The sequence below is a fragment of the Lipotes vexillifer genome, unplaced genomic scaffold (assembly GCF_000442215.2).
Source record: "Lipotes vexillifer unplaced genomic scaffold, Lipotes_vexillifer_v1.1 scaffold657, whole genome shotgun sequence".
Taxonomy (NCBI): Eukaryota; Metazoa; Chordata; class Mammalia; order Artiodactyla; family Lipotidae; genus Lipotes; species Lipotes vexillifer.
The window spans coordinates 1012943-1018606 of NW_006774518.1; the positions used below are offsets into that span (position 1 = coordinate 1012943).

At 39.8% G+C, this 5664-nt stretch overlaps 1 non-coding gene across 1 annotated transcript; it reads left to right on the plus strand.

Moving 5' to 3' along the window:
* Positions 1–1035: 1035 nt before the first annotated feature.
* On the plus strand, positions 1036–1107 carry TRNAA-AGC (transfer RNA alanine (anticodon AGC)). The gene has a single exon. It is a non-coding gene; the product is annotated as a tRNA-Ala (tRNA).
* Positions 1108–5664: the final 4557 nt, after the last annotated feature.

Below are 5664 nucleotides of genomic sequence, written 5' to 3' on the forward strand. Positions count from 1 at the left end.
ATTTGCTGAGTTGTGTCTTATGATTTTAAAAATGTTTTTCTGTTTTGATAGTTATTTTCTCCTGTCAGTTCTAATTTTGTGTATTTGCACTTATTTTCACTCTTCTTGATTAGGATGGTTAGAGGTTTGTCTATTTTGTTGACTTTTCAAATAACCAGCTTTTTTCTTTATTAGTTCTACTTTTAAAAAACTCATTTTCTGAGTTTGTCTTTATGAACCCTTCCTTCTTCATTCTTTTTGGCTTATTTTGTTCATTTTCTAACATCTTGAACTGAGTGTTTGATTTGTTATTTGTCATTTTATTAACGTCCTTTTCATCTCTGATTGGAGAAGTATTATTTACCGCATTACCTTATTATGTCTTTTGCCCGTATAAGCGACTTCTCCAATCTTATCTGAGGCTCTGTCGGTTTGTGGGGCTGAAAGCGAGAGGCTGAGAGCCTCAGAGAAGGATGTGGTTAGTGAACCAGTCCCACCGTGCGGAGGGTTTTACAGAGGGTTAATGTGCATCACAGGTGTAGCCTTCTTAATGGCCTTCAATTCCACCCCCAAGGGGGGCGCGATCATAGCCCATGCGCCCTCTTTGCTCGGCGACCAAAACAAACAGCTCTCCATTTGTCTTACCGTCTTCTCTCCCCTCTGGAGCTCATATGGTCTCTATTTTTGCATCCCCCGCATTATACTTTGTGGCTTTCTGGCAGCCCTTTCAAGCGGCAAGGAAAGAGGAAAGGAGGGAGTGAAAATAGGAGAGAAAAAATTTCATCCCGTGGTTTTCTAGAGGCGTCAAGGAAGTGACTCTAGACTGATTGGAGCAAAAAGGTCCCAGGACCACCAATAAGGGCTTTCCGTCTAGACTGCAACTTACTCTTTTAGCAAAGCATGTCATAGGACCTAGATTTAGGTTCCAAATTTAAGATTTCGGAAATAAGCGAAATTAGGTAGATTGGACTTTAGCTTGATATTAATTCTTGTAAAACCTACTCAAAATGGCTATGTTGTGTTTTGTATATATTCCCGAGGGCATAGTTGGAGCGAGGGGGTGTAGCTCAGTGGTAGAGCGCGTGCTTAGCATGCACGAGGCCCCGGGTTCAATCCCCGGCACCTCCACTTTTGAAAGTTCTTGTTTCTCTCCCCATTTTACTTTTTTTCCTTGCTCAAAAAGAAAGTAAACCGATTTCGCAACAACTATTTGCTATCAGTATTGGCGCTGCCCTGTTTCTACTTCTCGGGTTTGGCAACACCCAGGGTGGCTGTGAAAGGAGGAAAAGATGGAACGAGAAGACAAAGTCTGGGCGCATCCAGCAGCTCGAGATTCCGGAACAAAAAGCACGTCACAGTATTATTAATAAAGCAGGAAAGAAGAGATAAGGATGGGAAAATTTAACAAAGGAAACACATGGTCGCAAGCCAATTTTTCTTAGTTTCTTTTGTTTTCTGAGCCGTTTTGGCCATGATCAGACTGAAGGTTGAGCAAGAAGAGAGCATTCCAAAATGGGAAATCGAGAAATTTATTTTCATCAGTGGATGTGGAGAAGTCACACTTAGGCAGCAATAGCTCCATTGGGAATACATTGAGCAATACCTTGGGCTGAAGATTTCAGAAGTCACAGATTAATTTCCAGTTTTGTTCTGTCTTTACTTTTACCCGAGAATAGGATTTAACTAGATAATTTAGATGATATACAGAAGTAATTTTATCTGAGACTGTTGCACCCTCTATCGGAAAGGAATTTTCCAGACCCAGGGTCAGTGTGGTCCTTGGAGCAAAGGAGTTGGTGGTACCTGAGAGCTTGTTAGAAATGCAGGATGTCAGTTCCACCCCAGACTTACTGAACTAGAATCAGCATTTCGACAGGATACCCAACTGTGTCCTTTGCACGTGAAAGTTTGAGAATCACTGGTTTGAGTGCTATGATGTGGATTTAAAGGGTATATATTATAAATATATGGCTGTATTATAATTTTTTGCAACTTCCCACTCTAATGTAGAAAAAACAATTGCAAAAAATGTATTTCTATTGTTGAACAATTTTTGTATTCTAATAATTGACACTGTTTCCCCTCTCATGGTAATATGATATTTTATTAATATTAATTTTTTGAATCAATATACATAATTGAATTAGATGTGAAGTTTCTTTTTAATAAAAGTTTTGCAAGCTTTGCAATCAAGATGGTGCTAACTTCCAGTATAAACTAGGAAGTTTGTATCTTTGTTTCTGCTCAGCAACATCTTAAATAGGATAAGATCTTTCTCGAGTTAAAATGCCTTCACTTTGGAATTTACCTCTTCAAAGGAAGAATAAGAGCTAGCACTCAGGAGCCAGATTTTCTTTAATAGGAGTAATAGATCATTTTCGGTTCTGTTGACATATTTTTCTCTCTTGTTTTCAAAGTACAATTTTACAATGTCATTTTTGCCACTTGTATCTACTGTGTCAGGAGAAATGTATTCACATGCTCCAACCATAGAAATTCATCAAGTTGCAAAAGGCAAATAGACTAAACTTGAAAAAGAATATCATGAATTCTTACCATTGCTTTTATGTATTATATTAGGGCTCAGGTCCAAATGGAAATTTTTTTTCCCTTCCAACCATAGACTTCTCCAAGGAAGTTCACCTTTGAAATTTAAGGGAGAAGAGGATAGAGTGGAAAAGCCAAGAACTTAGTATGAGAAAACCATAGGAAATATAGAGTGGAAATTTCAAAAAAATTATATGCCAATAAAAGCAACATGTGACAAATGGAGGTACTTCTTTGAAGGCTAGCTGTGTCTAACTTTGGCCCAGGACAAAAAGGGCTCATTTTAAAGTACATTGTAGATGAATTCTGGAAATTCAACTATGTTTTATTTAGGGGCTCTATCCTTCAACAAGCTTTTGTTTAGCTTTCTTCGGGGAGGAATTAAAGATTAAGGACCTCTGAGAGGAAAGGGGAGGTGGCCATGTGTGTGACCACCTCTGTGAATGTGTGAGAGGTCACAGTTGGGCAGGACCATTGGCTGCATAGGAATATGGAAGCAGACAATATCTACTAGGCCATGCAGTCACTCTGACTCAAAAGGCAGTGATTTATTTTTTTCAAAGACATATTTAATAGGAGAATAAAGAATACTTAATCCTTTACTGCCTACTCTAGGAACAGTTTCTTCATATTCAATCAAGGTGGGGAACTTAGAGCAATATGACTAAACCTCTCTGTCCAGGTCAACAAATCGAGATGTTGTAAACACCAAACATCATGAGTGTTAATTCAAATTCCAGAGCATTACATAAAACCTTTTTACATGAATACTTTATCCCTTTTGGTCTGTCAACTTTGTGTGTGTGTGTGTTAGCTAACACCTCTACTGTGTCACATAATTATTCTTCTAGTGGTGGGAACAATTAAGATCTAGTCTCTTAGCAAGTTAAATGTTTACAACACAGTTTTGTGGTCTGTAGTCCCTGGACTGTATATTAGATCTCCAGGACTTATTTGTCTACTAGTTGCAAATGTGTACCCTTAAACAACATCTCTCCAATTCCCCACCCCTCAGGCTTTGGTAACCACCATTCTACTCCATTTTTTGTTGTTGTTGTTGTTGTTTTTAAGATTCCACATATAAGGGCTATCATATAGTATTTGTCTTTCTCTGTCTGACATCTCACTTAACACAATGTCTTCAAGACCCATCCATGTTTCTCATATATAACATCTTCTTTACCCTTTCATCCTTGTCTGTCATTAAAAAATGGCACCCAACCAGTTACAATTTTCTCCCTGGTTTTAGATGCATTATAAAAGCACTTCATACATCTGCTAATTGCTGATTATTTTCACAGAAAATTGATAAACAATTTTGGTGTTCAGTGTACGTTGGAGTAAACAGAAAAAAACAAAATGAAGCCAAAACTCCTTGTGAGGAACTTCTGTTAGTGTAACTGGTAGTTAGGCTTCTCCAATTTCAATGACTCTGGAAACTTTCATATTTGTGCTTTCACACTCAAACAGCCTACTGTAATAATTTCCTACTCATCCTCCTGGACTCTCTCTCTCTCTCTCTCTCTCTCTCTCTCACACACACACACACACACACACACACACACGGTCATATACTAGAGCTTGCAGAATTTTGTGGGTGCCTCTTCCCTAGCACTCAATTTCAGTGAAATCTGCCACTTCTGTCTCCTCCTATCTATTCTACCAGCCCCATGAGCCAACTGAGAGAGAAATTCTGCCAAACCAATAATGTCCTCTCAATTCCAAAAGATATTCAATGATATATTTACTAGTATAGGCAAAGACATAAGATAAATGAGGAAGATATAACACACACTAGGAGTCGTACCAGAAAACGAGTCTTTCTGGACCTTCTATGGAAGTTTCAAGGCCATGATGCTAACCAGTGCTACTGCTAGGGTTCAAGATCAGACTAAGAAGCATTTTTGTTTGTTTGCTTTTGTTTTTGTTTTTTGGCTTTGCACAACTATCAGTAAAAGAGTTCCTGCTCGCTAAATCTCAAAGGACATTTTCAGTTCTCATTCTGCTCCCTCTCTGTGTGCTGTGCCTTCTGAGCACTCCCACTCCCGTGTATTCGTATCAGAGCACTGAGTTGAGTTCACTGCGCTACACTGACAGGCGGGAACCTATGGGATGGATCTGTTAAATTCAGCATGTCCAAAACCATCTCCTCAGCATAATCTCTCTTCCATTCTGAAGAAGGAGGAGGAGGAGGAAGAGGAGGGGAGGAGGAGGGGGAGGAGGAGCTCCCCAGGGTAACGGCCTGGTCCGGTGGTTAGGACTCCGAGCTTTTGCTGCCGAGGGCACCAAAGAACAATAGATCTCTTTTTTGCCTTTCTTCCTGTTTCTTGGATGACTGGGTTCTCTTTTATGTGCCTCCCACTTTGTTTCTTGCTCTGTAAACCCAGTAGGTATCTCCAACCTGTGTCTAGATACCTATTAACTTGCTTTTAATCAACACTTCTTTCCATCCCTGAATCTGCTGTTTAGTGCGTGCCTTGAGCACTATTCTCCTAGACTATTCTATGAAGCTTCTTAGTTAGCCATCAGGATGTAACAAAGATGAATAGACTGTTGGGAATGAATCGCTGAACGAATTGCCGGTGGTTTTTATTTTCACCTGGGGTTTTTCCATTAAAATCTTGCCCTTAACATTCCTGTGGAGCAAACAGCAAATAGCAAGAAGTGTTTTATCCAAGGAAAAGTTCGTCAATTTTCTGACACAGGTTTTCAATATTTTTCGTTCCAATTCAAGTTTTATTTGATAAAGAATCAGTATCACCCACAGCTCCCTGGCCTTCTTTATCTTAAAGCAGTCACAAATCCTGCTCTGACACACAGTACTGCTAAAACAACAAACACGGCAACTGGAGAGACGGGCCCACAGAATACAGTGAGATATTTCTTGAAGGACCTCCACCAACCTCTCGGGAGGGGGGTGTAGCTCAGTGGTAGAGCGCGTGCTTTGCATGTATGAGGCCCAGGGTTCAATCCCTAGCATCTCCAGCTGTGGGCTTTCGGGAAGCTATGAGATTGAAGTGCTCTTTTTCCTGATTCCTTTACCCGTTGCCTGCTAGCAAGAAAAGTAAACATAAGATCTAAGACGTTCATTTTAATGCTGCACTATTTAGACTTCATGAGCCTCAAAACCACTCAAGT